This window comes from Phalacrocorax aristotelis, chromosome 11 (genome assembly GCF_949628215.1).
Source record: "Phalacrocorax aristotelis chromosome 11, bGulAri2.1, whole genome shotgun sequence".
Taxonomy (NCBI): Eukaryota; Metazoa; Chordata; class Aves; order Suliformes; family Phalacrocoracidae; genus Phalacrocorax; species Phalacrocorax aristotelis.
In genome coordinates, this window is record NC_134286.1 from 2,316,778 (window position 1) to 2,332,794 (window position 16,017).

General features: G+C 46.3%; 1 long non-coding RNA gene across 1 annotated transcript in view; it reads right to left on the reverse strand.

Annotated features, from left to right (window-relative positions):
• LOC142063178 (uncharacterized) overlaps window positions 1–16,017 on the reverse strand; it is a 95,989-nt gene that overhangs the window by 75,153 nt on the left and 4,819 nt on the right. Inside the window, exon 2 of the long non-coding RNA XR_012662668.1 lies at window positions 11,310–11,478. This is a non-coding gene — a long non-coding RNA (uncharacterized LOC142063178). The remainder of the gene's footprint in view (window positions 1–11,309; window positions 11,479–16,017) is intronic.

The following is a 16,017-nucleotide window of genomic DNA, read 5'->3' on the forward strand; positions in this document are numbered from 1 at the left end:
GTGCCCAGTGTTCATGGGACAGCATAAATCTTTACCGGCTTTGCAGAATCAGTGCAAACTACTCAGGCTGAAGTCTCTGAAATGCAAGGGCAAGGAGGCAGCACAGGTCACATGTAAAAGTCATGTCCTGGCTCCCTGTGTAAGGAGGATGGAGTTCCTGTGCTGCATGTGCAAGTACACAGCTGCTCATCAGAGAGCTTCCTAAGCTTGCCCACTGCAGACCTGCTGCACAGAGTCAGCCTCTAGGGCCCTCTAAAAATATCCCCATGAGATTTTTCAGAAGTTCTCTGTGTGGTGCTGCAAGGGCGATGGAGAGGACTGTCTGCTCTCCCTCCCTGCTCCCTACCTGGCAAAGAACTGCTGCATAACCCAGAGAGGGCTTCCCTCTGACAAACAGCTGGTGAAGGAAAAGGGGACCCATCACACCCATAAGATTAGACGGCACCTCTGATGACCTTCTTGAAGGCCAGTGCCACTAGAGCTCCCCAGTAAGACTCCATGTCATTCCTGGTGGGTGGATTTGCTGTAAAACAGGCAGGAAATTACCATCTCTGAAACGCTGCCTCAGGACAGGGGCGGCAACAGACAGCAACGGGCCCTGTGAAAGCACATCTACACAGTGCTCTATCTGGAGAAAGCAAAAATAGGAGGCGTGAGGGAACCGAGAGGAGCAGCCGAGGCTGTTTCCAGAGCACGCCGCCGAGCACTGCGAGGAGATGCTCAAATTATCGTTGACTTGGGCTGCAAAGTCCAAGCAAAAGCGGCAGAGGCGTGTGGGCTGGAGGCAGCCCTGCCAGGCTCCCGCACGCTGCCAGCCCCGCTCAGCAGCCGGTGACCACCGAAAGCCAGGCTGCGTCTCGCTGCGCCGGCCGAGCAAATGTAACCCTAAGCACAGGATAACCCCAAAGCTTTGCTGCATCTGAAAGGACAGACTGCAAATGGTTCTTTGGGTAGGATTTAAGAGCAGAAACAAAACAGTCCTCATTTCAGTAAGGAGATTACATTGCTCAGCATTAATTTAAGAAAGAAGCAGAGCTATTCTTCATCAGATTAGAAGTCCAAGCCGTGTTTCCCCCTCTAATGCCGGAAACACTGTAATTTTAACTTCTGAATGCTGACCTCAAGCTTACCCCAGGAGCCCTGTCTGGGTACGAGCCATGCATTCGCTCTCTGACACACTCCTGAGGGCCAGAGCTCAAATCACCTCCGAGATGCTGTGCTACGGAGGCCTCTTGTTTAGAAAATTAAGTTCGTGGGAGATTCAAGATGATGCACTTAAAGAGCCTAGAAAGTGAGGGAGATCTACTCAAAACATCTTTTTTACTTCCCACAGCAGTGGTCAAAGATCCTTTTCTCTAGGTACCAATTCCAGCTGCTGGAATCTTCTCCGTTTCATGTTTGTTCTGTCAATACCTGGGTACATTAGTGAGGGCTCATTCTGCCCCTTGCTGCGCTTTTTGCTGTAGATGTGAAACGTAGCGAGTTTGCAGCGACAGAAGCGTGACAGATTGCCAGGCGGAGCCGTAGGGAGAGCCAACGTGGGCAGGCGAAGGGCTGTGCCTGCCCGGCTTCCTCGTGGGGAAAGGGGCTGGCCGAGTTTTGGAGCCTGCTGGGGCAGGGGAAGGTGAGGGCACAAGATGGACGGTCTTAATCTTGTCATTTAACGCAGTGATTTTAACCCCTGTACAATGGACACATTTCACAGCAAGAAGCATAGCACGATTCCTGGTTTTTTCTCTGTGAAAACTGTCACTTCACTTTGAAATAACGTTTAACACTGCTGCCTGTTCTTTGTTTTACTTCTCAAATTTAACTTCCGTGCAAAACCAACAGGACACACACACCTAACACAGTGGGATGGGCGAGGAGCTGGGTGGTTTCTCTTTAGGCTCACTGTGCATACATTTCCCCAGAATACTTAACTGCCCAGTAGCTAAGAAAAGCCTGTGCTAGCTTTTCTCTGCCTGGGGAATTTTGACCAATGTAAATATTGTATAGAACTTAACAACGCACATGTTTTGCACTATTTGCTCTTTTATGTGTCTGTGTGCATGTGTGTGCATAATGAAAGAGGAATGTTTTTTCCGGAAAAACAGTATGTGTGAGTGTGATCATTTATTCTGACTTCTATAAATATACATATTAACTGGAATAATATTTAAATTTAAGTTTTCCTGTACATCTCAAACTCTGAGTACATCCAGCAGACATGGAGAATTTCCTGGAAACCATAAGCATGGGAAACCGGTCATTCTTTTTGTTGTTTTATAGAAGTCCCCCAACTCCTCCTGAGGCAGCGCATCATTAACTCAGTCGTCTCTGCAGTCATGGAATACTTTTGTGGAGCTCAGTCACTAGATCACTTCTGAGAGTCAGCATCCTCAGACCACCAGTTGAGACCAGAGCAGTTGCCACTGAACCTATTTTAATAGGTTTGTTTCCTTGAACTCCCACCTCTCCCTCCTGCGCAGGATGACGAAGTCAGAGCCTGGGCTGCCAAAACACCTTCTGTCCCTGCTTGTGCCTCCCACAACCGCCCTCCCTTCAGCCTGCACGTCTGCAGGCCCTCGCATTTCCTACTTCTCGTGCCTTGCTGGAAGGAGTTCGTTTGCTGTTACTGCACACTCAACTCAAAAAGAAAGCGAGGGTAGGTATCTTCTATAAGGAAAAGAAAGATGTCTTTCTGGACTTGGTGTTTCGGCTGTTACCCATTAATTTCAAACCTAACCATGGTACAAAGTTTGTGTCCTCACATTAACAGAAAAAAATTAATCTTGAAATATCTCTTGGGCCCTGGGAGGACCGTGCTGTTTCCAAAGCTGGCATCAAGCTGAGTTATCTCTGGAAGCGAGATGGCAGAAAAGTCATCTCTGCAAAAGCGAACGCCGAGATCTTACACAGGGAGCCCGAGAACCACATGGCACATTTGAATAATGCTGATTTAGCAGCTGACAGGCAGCGGAGGTGTTATTTCATATGCTAAATCAGTATTAGCTGCATCAGGGATTTGGGAAAAATGCTTTACACAGGGACGTCCCGTGGCACAGCATCAGATCGGCACAGAGATATCACAGGGAGGACTGCTTCGTACCGCACAGATGTAGTGTCTTTGCTGGGAAATACTTTTACAAGTTTTCAATAGGTCACACAAGTTAAAAAAGTTATCCTGTGTTCTAATAGTGACATCCTGTCGTCATTAACATTACAACTCCCAGCCTGCTCTGTCACCATCCATTACAGCCTTGTGCAGAACCTGTGATCACAACCTAGACTGAAAAACCACCACAATAAGGTCTTGTGTAAGCACAGGGCATGGTTCAGCGAGGTCAGCTGCTGACCATGATGCTCTGGGCAAGGCAGTAGAGACATTTTAGCAAGAGAATATTTTCTGGTACAAACAGCATGATCAGCACCACTCATGGAGCCTGAGGTTACAACTGGGTTGAGATTCTCTCATGGAACTGTAGAGCTATCAGAAGAGAAACAAGACTTCCTGCACATGAGCAATAACAAGTATACAAAATGACTTAAAAATCAGTACAGAGCCAGGCATGTAACTACCTGACTGCGGCCGTACCAAGGGAGAAGTCTGAGGAGACCTTGATTCATTTTCAGATTTGTGCAGGAAGAGGATTCAGATTTATCAGAGGACAAACTTCAGCCTCAAGCCCAACAATCACATCCTACTAAATGTTCCCGCAGTAATATCTGGAGAAAGCATCCTCTCTTTCTAGTCCTTGGTTGTACTGTTTTCACTGCTGGCAGTGGTCACTTGGCACATGTACAGCTAAGAGGCCACAGAGCAAGAGGCCAAGGGTTCCTATTAAAATTCCTCCACTGACCTGAAGATTTTGCATTGCTGATTATATAATTTGAAATGCATCTTCTCTCAGCATTGCTCATGAGAATAATTTTTCTTTTCCAACCCCACTCCCACTTGCGTGTGTGAAAGAAGGCATACCTGTGCGGTAGAGCCATCCCAACCCAAAAGAAAGGGGAATGTTGGTAAGACCCCTTTGCCATGATGTTGGCACAGCCATAAATATGGTTGCCCTTTGGCGGTTCAGATTCCTGTCTTGTTCCCATGTATTATCTCATCGTATCAAACTTGCAGAGCAGCTAGGGACCACAGGTAGAAATGAGGACGGGGAGGTATGCATAAGACACTGTCATGCAGCAGACACTCATATTCCCGAACATTCATTCTACACCTGCCCCTTTAAACACAACTCATGTTGGTTAACTGATACTCTCGGAAACCAGGGTTCATAGTTCAAATGTCCCTTTTTTTTTTGAGGGGTGGAGGACAACAAAACTGATGTCAGAGGCTGCCACCCGCTCATCTCCCCACATCCCAATCTGGCTCTTCCACTGCCCTCAAGCTGTGCAACAACTGCTTAGGAGGTCACGTTGCCTACCAGATCACCACAATGATCTGGCTTAAATAACTCTTTTTCCAACACCTCCCCCCAAACTGGGGGTTTAATTTTTTAGCCTGGATCATTTAACCAGGCTCCTATTAACAGCTCTATCCCACCAGTGTCTGTGCCGGCACAACTGAGGGGAGGGCATCCGTGGGGGTGGGACGACAGGAACAAGCCAGCTTTGGAGATCAGGTCAGTGCATCAGGGCCCCGCCCCCAAGGTAAAGGGTAGGTGTATAGTGGAGGTGGATTTTGAGTTCCATGTGAGGTCTTAAATCCAACACCTGAGCATTTAAACTCCCTAGCTGATCAGACTAGCACCTCACCAAAGCCATCTCATCCTTAGAGGTGTGCACACAGGCAGCATGCCTGTAGTTCAGATCAGAAATATCAAGGGTGATTCAAACACTATTTCACAGTTCCAACAGAAATGACCCTATTGCACATCATTTACAGTGCATAACCTAGCTGGCTGCACACATCCCCCAGCAAACAATCACCTTCATTACTTTGAGAGCCTGACTCATACTCCATTTTTATTGAGTTATCTTAACCTGTTTGGGTTTGCACTCCAGCTCTCATAGCAGCAGAGTACCTTCTGCTGACATAGCAACGTGCCCTTGGAAAATAAACAAACAACACTTAAAAGCATCCTTTGCAGTTATCAGCAAGCTTGCAGCTGAGGAGGGACAGTTATCACTCTATTCCTGTTAGAGTGGGACAGTTTGAGTGTGTGGATCAGTCACAAGGCCAAAGAGGGGCAAAATAAATCGGGATAGCCACTGTCAAGCAGTGAGGCCAAACGCCTGAGTTCCTGAGAAGTCCTTGCCTGTGACAGACTGCCACAGCCTTGAGCCAGGCTTTGACCAACGTAAAACTTGCAGGACCACGCATTTTAGCTATTTAGGGATTTTAGAAGTCACACGTGGATTTGTCCGACACCAAAGCCTCTCACCTTGTGTGATCTGACACTTCAGTGAAGGGCCCGAGGACATGCTACAGTAAGAAACTCACAATGAGTAAAGTAAAATAAACAGAAAACAAACTTATATAGTTACTAAACTATGAACTCCTAACAGACCTGTCAGTACATAAGTCACTGGAAGTTAACCCAATATAAGCCTGCTATAAGCAGAAGTGCCACACTGTAGTAGGCTACTAAATAAGTCTTTAATTGTACCTTCTGCTAAGGCCATCCATCTTTTTCCACACTGACAAGGCTTTACAGAACAAGATGCTGTCTTAGAGACACTTGTTATTCATTTTAAGGGGCATGCTCAAGCATAATTCAGTGCTGACAACAACAGTTCACGTCCTCAGGGCCTCAACCGCTGCCAGACAGCGATGCCTCGTGCATGCTACTGTGGAAGAGAAAGCTCACATGTAGGGGAACAAGCGCTCGTAACAACATGCCCAGCGGGCAAGGTGACAAGCCACTAACTCCAAACACCTCTTGGTGACTGTGATAACAGAAAAAATATCTGGTTCTTTCTAAATAACTTCTGAGTGAATTGACAAGATCTTTGCAAGGTGCTGTAAGCACCTTACAATATTTCTTGTAAGAAATAATGTTAACCCCCTCCTCCAGTCAGGCTCACTGCCTTCCAGCGCTGCTACGGACTGACCCACGAGTAGCTGCACACCTGGAGGTAAGATACAGGAGTGCTCACAGCAACACCTGCCCCGTGCTGCTCAGCTGCTACTCTCCTGCAAGGCACCAGACCCCGACCTGCTTCAGAGCAGGCGGTAAGCAAAAAAACAGCAGAAATGTCCTAAGTTATTTCTAATCTCTATGGGCGATGGCCTGAAAGCATGTCCTTGTTGTATCCCAGCCGGTATCCAACTGCACACAATGCTTTAAAGAGCAGAAGGGTAAGAAGCAAGCACAGTAAGGAGTCTGAGATAATCCCACATGTATCCCTCTCAAGGAACTAATTTAGGGACATGGGACATCTAGAAGGAGCAGTTTGCACTACAGAGGAGGGTAAGGATTTGGGAGGAGTGGGGCTGAGAGAAAGACTGTGTGCTGGAATTAGAATGTGAATTTCCCCAAATAACATATGGACTTGAATCTTCCACAGGATTTACATCCACTTGCCAAGCTGGCTAGATGCCAGCCAGCTCACACCTGAAATCCCTGTCCCTGCCTCAGTCTAGCACCGTGCTCCAGGTTTAATAAATCCCGACTCTCGGCAGGGGTTGCTGGCCAAGGAACAGCACTGAGCTAACACGGCCCCGTTGTTTCCATTCAGGGCTTGGCTCACACCTGGCCAGCCCAGAGCAGGAGCAGAGACAGCCCACACCAACTGCAAAAACACCCAACTTCAATACCTCAGGTGCTTTTCAAGCAATTCTGCAGTGCAATGGTTTTTTTTTATTACAAACAGGACTTTTTAACCAGAGCAAGCTGGAAACTAGTTTTGCAAACTAGTTTTATCATCTCAGACTGGAAGTTTTATCTTCTTCGACATCTTAGACTAGAGGAGAGAAGAAAAAAAAATCACAATGCATCACCAAAGCGATTCCTCCTTGCCCGTGAGTCACCGGTTTGACTCAGCCTGGTGGGACGTGAGCCATCTGACAACAATAGAAATTTGGCAGTTTGCATCTGAGAGTTAAACAAGCTCATGTGCCCTAAAAATAAAGCCTGCTAAGCTGCTGAAGTTGTATTTTCCTACCAAATTTCCTGCTGAGCTGTTCCAACCATCTTCTGACCACATACTGCCTCACTGATAGACCTTCTTGGTTTACTGTAGACAGAGATTTAAATAGTAAGTAAGGAAGCAAGGAATTCCTGTTGGTGTTTTTTTATTTTCAGGGGGGAGTAGGAGGGAAGAACAAATGAGACAAAAAGAATTATGAGCGATACGCACATTTTCCTGGCATCAGAGTCACTTCAGAGTAGGCGATGCTATGAAACACACCTCCTTCCTCTGCATGTGTCTCTCCTTTCCTTCCCTTCATAAAGTATGGTTTAAATAAAGAAACATCTGCAGAAACTCTGCAGCAGATGAGCCCTAATCAGGCAAAGATAAACAGAAGTATCTGGGGTGTGCACAGAGGTGTAGGATACCGAGGGTCTTTGTGAGAAATGGGCGCCAAGTCACTTGAGGTGCAGATTAGAATTGGCAGGGATTTCAGGGAGCCGAACGCCTGGCCCCAGCACTGGGAGAACGTGCCGCAGTCCAGACCCAGCCACGGGGAGCGCTTACAGGAAAGTACATACTGAGGGATCACGGTACAAAAAGGACATCTCAGTAAAAAAGGAAATACTACAAGCGAATCGATATAGCAGATGTATGGAACAAGGTCCTGATCATGCAAAGAAATTTGTGGTGTGCAGAGTTAACAGCTAGAGCTGGAATTACCCTTAGGTTCAAGAATTACTTGTCTTATGCGTGGGAGCTCTCGGAAGTAGGCCCTGTCTATATCTACATCTCTGTCTGTATTTAGGGAGAATCCAGGGGAAGAGCCCCCATCCTGAGGAGAGATTTGTTCAGGAAACAAGGGCTGTTAAGAGTCCCAATCTCAGATGAAGGTTGCTTTACAGAAAAGGACATGGTCTCTGCTCCTAATGGCTGTGCTTAATGCTTTCTGCTACAGAACCAGCAGTCTCTATAGAAACAATACGATCGCCCTGATTCATGTAGTGCTTCTTAGCCATACTGGCTTACCATTAAAAATGATCTTTATCTGGTACTGGCGATCAACACCAGAGCCTGTGCTTCAAACAGGAAATCTAAGCAAACACGACGGCGGGGCTCTGTGAGCAAACGGTGACTTTTTCAGCAGCCATTGCTAGTAGTGTTTTCACACCTCTCTCCTGGACTGCTCTTTCCCTTGCTCTTCTGCTAAATATTTCACTGGGGGGAGATGAGTAACACAGGAGATTTAAAGCAGTTCCTCATAAAACCCGCTCAGTTTCATAGCCCAAGCTCCAGCAGTAAAATTTCATCTGGTGAGGCCAAGCAGACAGTTGCAGCTGGAGCAGGGTGAGACCAATGGCTAGAACAGGATATATTTTTACTGGCTTTGTCTCACTTGACTGCTATAGAAAGAAACCTAGAGAACTCTAGGCAAGGAGCAGAGATCAAATTTACTTCCTTTTCTTACAGAGTTTAAAGTGAAAAAGCATATTCCACAGTGCGCTGTCATGAAGCTATATCAAGCACATTTTTACTGTTTTTCTTTCTTTTTGCAATGGCTTGTGCGCGGCTGCTCTGGATAAAGACCAGAGGCAGGGCCTGGTATCTGTCTGTATCATCGACATCGCACTGGATGGGCTAAGCCCCATCACAAAGTTGCAGAGATACGTTAAAGGACACATTCACAGGGACAATTCAGCCAGTGAATTTTTAATGTGCTTGGCCTTGTGTGCGGAGCCAGGGGCTCTGCAAGAGGCCTGTAGGCACCTTACAGAGGTGATGAAAACTGCGCGTCTCGGCTTTATGATACTCTCTAAGCCAGAACTGCGAGGTGCTTATCAAATAGAGTCAAGATTGTACAGTTCAAGGTCACATCTTTCTTTGTACTGCACGGCACAGTCCAACTGCAAGTTCACACCATGGAAAAAGTCCTCCCACCTCAGTTATTTCACAGGACTAAGGAAAAGAATTCATCCAAGACCTCCATCTCCCCAGCCATTTTTGTAATGACGAAGCTCAGTGTCACAGCATTTCACACAATTTCAGACCTCAAGAAGCAACTGGCTAAAAACAAGTGATCGCAGAGATTGCCAGGCTGCCACTTAGTTTCTTGGGGAAAAAAGCTGGTGGTAGGTAGCAGGTATCTCATTCACGCTCTTGTTCACACTGGGAACATGAAAAGCCAGTGAGGAAGGAAGCTGCATCCCCATATGGAAAACAACATTTTAAGTAAGGAAACACAGGATAAATTGGAATACAAAAGGATGCAGATAATTCAGAAGTTGCACGACTGTGTGTTAGCTAGCAAGCTCCAGTGGTATTTTGGAGACCATCCTAAAAAAGGCTATTTATTCCTAGCACCACAGCAACGAAAAATAGGTTTGCGTTCGCTCCCCCTGCACTGCAGCCAGGCTTGCAGCCTAGTGTCTCCAGCAGGAAATCAGGGAAGGAATTTTGATTACAAGTGATCACTGCTGAAGATGTGTATTCAGATAAGAAGACTTAATTCAGTTCCTTTTGTTTCTTGTTTCATAGTCAAACTCTAATCTTATGCATATGGCCTGGCAAGTTTGAATTTCCACAGCAAACTCTTAAGCTAGCTTCAGGATGACAGAAAAAGCTGGCAAAGGGGAAAGGTCATTATTTAAACACCTTATTACTATTACTTCTACAGGAAATCTGATGCCAAACACACAAGAACAACTGGGCTTATGTTTAAGCCTGATCTGTTTAAAAGTAAAAACTCCTCCAATGTGAAACTCACTCATTTTAGGATCTGCAAATTCTTGGTCTGCTCTGTGCGGCCTAAATATCCACGCATCACTTCAAACACTCTGCTTCCTGATGGAAGAGGCAAGATTTCTTGTGAAGGTTTAGGGCAAGACACCAAAGGAGGCTTTATTTTCAGGGGTGTATACTTCAGAGAATCATGCAGAAACATTTTCAGTTAGTTTTCTCTGCTGTAGTCCCTAACATTGAAGCAGTTATCTTATATAGTCGCACTGATTGACAGAGGAATAGGCAGGACAGATTGCTGACACAGAAAATAATCTCCCTTTAAACAGCCTAGATTTTCTCCGTTAGCTGAAGGACTGATGTTTATACTTATTTAGAAATACAGAGAAAAGAAGAAAACCTGCCCAGCATGCTGCACACCTTCATCTGTTCATTTCTGAACAAGCACACCCCCATCAGTGGCCTCCCCTCAGAGCTGTGACACAGGCAGGACTGACGCAGACACAGCCGTCACAGACCTCTGTGCAGACTGTCCCAAAGCCACCCCTCAAACCAAAGTGGAAAATTCAGCCTTAGAGAGCTCTCTGCTGAGCTGGCCCTGAGCTGCTACTGTGGACTTGGAAGAAGCAAGCCCCAGCTCAAGGCTCACGCCGAGGTGCCTGTTCCCTGCATGCTATATTTCTGCATCAGAATCCAAGCTGTTTGTATAGGGTGTTTTTTCCCTAACCAAGGAAATGAGACAGTTTTGCCTTAAAAAAAAAGCAAGAACAACCCACCCCCCCCACCCCCCCCCCCGACACTGAATTGTACAGTCAAACCAGCAAAACAAGGCATGATGTCCAGAGTCTGCAAACTCCTGCAGTTTGGACACCTGAAGCAGCAAACCACTGCCCGCCCCAGCACTGGGGCTTCACACACAAGTGCTTCCGTGGCCTCCACCTTCAGAGCTGAATGCTGACAACATTGTTCTTCCCCTCCAAAATCCCAATGCTTAAGGCAAATCTAGCAGTGGGGAGGAGGCAGCTGGGCATTAGGTGGCTGTGAATACCCAGGTGTGCTGGGTTTCACCTCAGGCAGCCAGTCCTCCCACCATGGCCTCAGTGTGCCTGGTTGCATGGCTCCACTGCCAACGCATTTGATTTCATGTTAGAGTTCCTGAGGCAACAGCTGGGCGATTCTTTCAAAACAGCAAGAATTCAGTTTACAGGCAATGCCAGTATTTCTCTTTGGTCTTTGAAGCTCTGGTACACATTTCAAGTGAGAACTGAGGTTAGGACACCTGGCCACACAGGGCCATTTCTAAGCACCTTCCCTGTGTCTTCCCCACTTCCCTTAGGTGTCACTGGGATGGCTTATGCGACACAGTGACAAAGAAAAATGCAAAGTATCCCATCTCAAAGTTGCTAGAACGTGAAACATCTTTTTCTTTCAGCTTTCATGAACAATAAAAACATGGTACACCCAAAAAGGGAGGTTTGCATAATCAGCAGCTGGGCTGCTCTTACCTCTGACCAAAAGGCACAATGATCAGCAAGAAGTGGAACATGGTCACTGGGGTGATGCTGGCTGGAGTCTCTGGGCAGGTGCTAGTCCTTGCAGTTGCAGGACTGATGAGACAGGATCAGGTATAAGGGTCATCCCAACACTTTTCTGCCTGTCATTTGGAGCGGGAACCTGAAAAGCAACAGGTTCATTAGCACCCTGCATTTGCGCACTTGCCACATTGCAGGCATGGAGATGTCACCCACTCTTAGGCAGGTCCTGCTTAGAGTCTTACGCCACTTTTGGAGTTAAAATCAGTCCTGCTACCGGCTTTGTAGCCCTCTATCTGCCCTTGGAAATCCACCTGGATATTGCCTGGGAATTGGTGCTCCCCAAATGCATCTCCTCAACCTACCCCTTAGCTCCATTTTACCCAGTTAAATGTGTTACCCCGCATTAAAGAATCAGCACTGAGGTTGGGATCAGCTAACATGGGTTGGTTAGATAACTTGAATGCTTCTACCTAATTAAAAAATAGAAGAGGTAGAGCTCAAAGTCCTCCCATAACACCAGGGGAATGGAGGATGCATGGAACAACAGATAGAGATGAAAAGGGGACGTGCAGACAACTGGGAGAAAGACACGAAGGGGCAAGGTGGGCTTGGGCAAATAAAAAGAGGTAAAGCAGAAGGAAACCTGTAAGAGCTAGAGGGAAGGAGGGAGCCAGCTAGACAGCAGACATAGTGGGACGTGAGAGGGAGGTGACACAGGACAGATAGGAAAGAAAAACCCAGAACATAAAGCTTGAAATGGGAAGATAAGTTAAACCAGCATGAGTCACTTTTTTATAGCCCCATCTATCATATGCTTAAACCACTTCACAGGCACTACAAAGGAAAGGGTAGTCTCCTAGGTCCAGCGTCACTGATGTCATCAACTCCAACAAACTTTCCCAGCTCAAAAAAGATCCACGCCACCAGCTCATCCTGTTTTCTTCTACAGCATTGACTGTGTGCTAGTGTAAGAACTCAGGAATAATAAACACATCATCGCCGGTTCCAAAGAAGGCAGCAAGGCCAATTGCTCTGGTGGGACCCCGCACGCAATGTCATTGGACTGAGGGCAGGTAACTGCCTCCCCACCACTACATGCACTTATACAATAATTCCTAAATAATTACTAAGCACAAGACAGTTGAGATCCCATAAAGGCTTTCTGTTGAGCAGAACATCACCAACCTGTTATTACTACAGGTTCACATTACAACACCCCTCCCCATCAAACTGCCCAAGGCCTCAGGCCCCCTGGGGTGGGCGCTTGACACACCCTACAGACTGCTGTGGAAGGCAACTATTAATTTACTATGTGGGTTGCTCAGAAATCACTCTGGGCCAAGGCACCTGCTTTGCTCAGCACCTGAGCTCTCACTGAGCACCTGACACCAGTTTCTGCAGGATCCCTTTTTCCAGAGACTTCCTTGAATTGTTTGCACTGCAGCGGGCCCCATCCTCTCTGCAGATTCATCTCCATCCTGGATCTGTTTGGACACCTCTGATGACCAAAGATGGGTGGGTGACTGGACACCCCAACCCCACATCCTCCTTGCAGCTGCCCAAGATCTCCGCAGCACCCTGGGGGCTGTTTGATAGAAGGAGGGCTTCTCCCTAGCACCCACCTCCTGACAGTCCCTTACTCCAGGGCTTTCTTACTGCTTTCTGCTCAGCAAAGCTTCAGTAGGTGACTAGTCTTAATTTCACTGGTACTATCTGAAGAAAGATCAGATTCTAATTTCACCACTCCCCCCCAGGTATGTGTGCTGCAGTCTTCAGATGAGATGTGTACCATTCCTAGATTTGGAAAAATAGGGATGTTCAGGGATGTGTCTTGTGCTTTACCGCAAATCACATAAGCTCATATTCTTTAAACTGTGTCCACTGTCGTATTTAATTTGCAGATTATACAGTTAGATGAAGAATTAATATCAAGCCCTAGAAATCAAGAGGACTGTTTCCGAGACCCCTTTCAGCAATGCCAGTAAGAAGTTTCTGGCAAGTTTCAATTAATACTTCTTTCCCACCAATGAGACCTGGAAGTTGGCCAAGGCTATGTGGGAGCACTGATGCTTTGTTTGTCTTAATTCCCAGAACACAAGAGAGACTCCTCTCCTGATCATCCTGCTGCAGGAACACTGTGTCAATACTCTCGACAGGAAACCTCTGGGAATGACCTGTAGTTTGCTCTTACTGTCATTAGGACTAAGGCCCTTTCAATTAACCTCTTTAGGGTTGAAAGTGCTTTGCTAAGACTTGCTTCCAATACCCTTGGATCTTCGGGACTCGGGCTGTCTCTCCCAAAGGCAGTACAGAGCATGGACCAATTCCTTCCCTGCCTCCCCCCAGGACAGCTCTCCTCAGGATTCTGCTGTCAGTTTTAGGGTAGTCTTTGTAAAAGTCTGACCCTTAAAGGTGGTAAAGGATACTTCTCAATTTCACACATCTAATAGAGTTCTGTGTACAAGGAGAGCATTCTCCAGGGACAAATGATTACGTCCACATGGTCAGTTCTTCTCTGGTGCTTAGAAAAGCAAGAATATACTCCTGTTCTCTGCCTTTGCACATGAGCAGCTGTCCAAGGCACATCAGTCCTGGGCAATAGATGGGTTCCTTCTGCATCACTTTGAGCTTAAATCCAGTAATGGTTTATTTTCCCACACTTCTGCTAGAAAGCATTATTTATTCATATAGCTAGGTACATACGTGCATTCAGTGAGAAAACGCGCACACTTTTAAGCCTTGAATTTCACATACTTGCTGCCTTCTGCCTCTGTTATTTCTGTCATCTTCATTTCTAGCTCCACATCTGGCTTATGCATTTATATCTTTACCGTCAGCAAGTGTTCTCTGGCTTTCCTAAGGGCAGCGCAGCCACTCCTTTGGAGTGCAGTCCAGTACCGCTCAGTTCTGTGGCTTGCTCAAGTTAACGGAGAGATTAATGAAGGCATTAGAGAGCAAGGGCCTGAGGAAATAAGGTTCTCAAAATTTTCTTTTCCCTGTTCTCCACTGGTTAGATACAGACTAATTTGCAATTTAAGCCACCTGTGTTCCAGACAGCAACTCCTTTTTCTTTTCAAAAAATAAAAAACCAGATTACAGGAGGTCTGTGTTGCTCAGGTGTCACTCTGAGCTGAGCAGTGCAATGGGCCACTTCTGCTCCTTGTCAGGGTTTTATCCAGTCTCCAGTTAAGCCTGTACCTCTGGGCAGCACAGCAGCCGGCTCCAGAGCATCTCCTACAGACCGCCCACACCACTGGTGGCTCCAGAAAGCTTGGAATAGTGAACACAAGGTGCTCCCGATTTATTTAATTTGATTGTCTGGCTTGCTGGACCAAAACTGTCACCCCCCGATGTGAGTGAATAGCCATGGATGGCTTTACTGCAAAAACAGAAGATCATTTCTTCTGGTTTTCTGGTGTTAAGTTCTCACTGTATCACAGATTAAACAGTTATATACATCAAACATGAGAGGTCAAATCCGTTGGTGCATCGAGGAAACAGAGGTGCAGAAGCATGTAGTAAAGAACACAAATATAGTTGGAAGAAGTTACCTTGTATGGAAAAAAATGTCAGTTATAACAAAATGGTCTTAGAGGTTGTTAATTTAAGTCTGGGCCTAGAATCATGCCCACAAACAGCAGGAATGGCAAAAGATAAGCAACAGGAAACAAAAGGCACGGTAAGTGAAGGCTACCCAGTCTGCAGGCAAAACTGCTTAATGCCAGCCTGCCACTGGGCCAGGCCCGCCACAGAGCCCCAGCAACACCAGAGGGCAGCCGTGGGACACGAAAGGAGGGTGGCGTGACACTCACAGGGATCTGAAATACAGCCAACGAGAGATGCCTTCCATATATTCATCCCCCGACAGAGAAAACTGAGGGTCTCTTCGGAGGAAGAACATTGTTGCCACCCACACGACCCTCGTAAGTAGAGAAAAGATAAGGAAAAAAGAAATTTATAAGGGCCCTTCATAAATTCAGCTCACCTAAAAGCTTCTAATCCAAGACAGACACACCAAATCCTCATGCCATATATTCATAGCAAGAATTTGTCCCCCCACAACTGCTTCTGAAGGTCCTCTTCCTCTGAGCTGCCTTCTTAATTCCACCCTTGACAGATTCCTTTGATGAAACTTTTCCTACTCCAATGCCAGGAATTGGTTTTCCCATTGCACCACCCCGAGCTACAGACCAATCTATCAGCAAAATCCCTAACCCTCTGTTAGCTACGCGAGGGAAGCACCATCTTGCACACAGAGCATTGTGATTCAGAGCAATAGGACCCAGCACCAGGAGAAAAATAAGCAATATTAGGAATAAGGGCAGAACTGAATTAAAAGGGAAGAATAAGGAATAGATTTCATTTTTATAAAGGAAAAGATCAGATATTTAGGCATGGGAGAATAAATACTTCTTTCATGTCTTACAGGCTACTGTAAAGAAAAGGATTAAAAGTTGTTTTTTTTTTTTTTTTTTTTAATATTGTAACTGGTGCTTAGAGCATGTGCTGCCACCGTGTGTTCAGAAAGAGAAACACAAGATAAGCCCTAAGCAGCTCAGCGGGTGGGTGAGAGCACCTCTTCTTTGCAAGACCCTCAAGCCATCATATAGCATCAGCTACCCCTAGGCATAAGTGTTCGGTTCCGATTTGCTGCTCCAAGCAGCTCAGCTTATTGGCC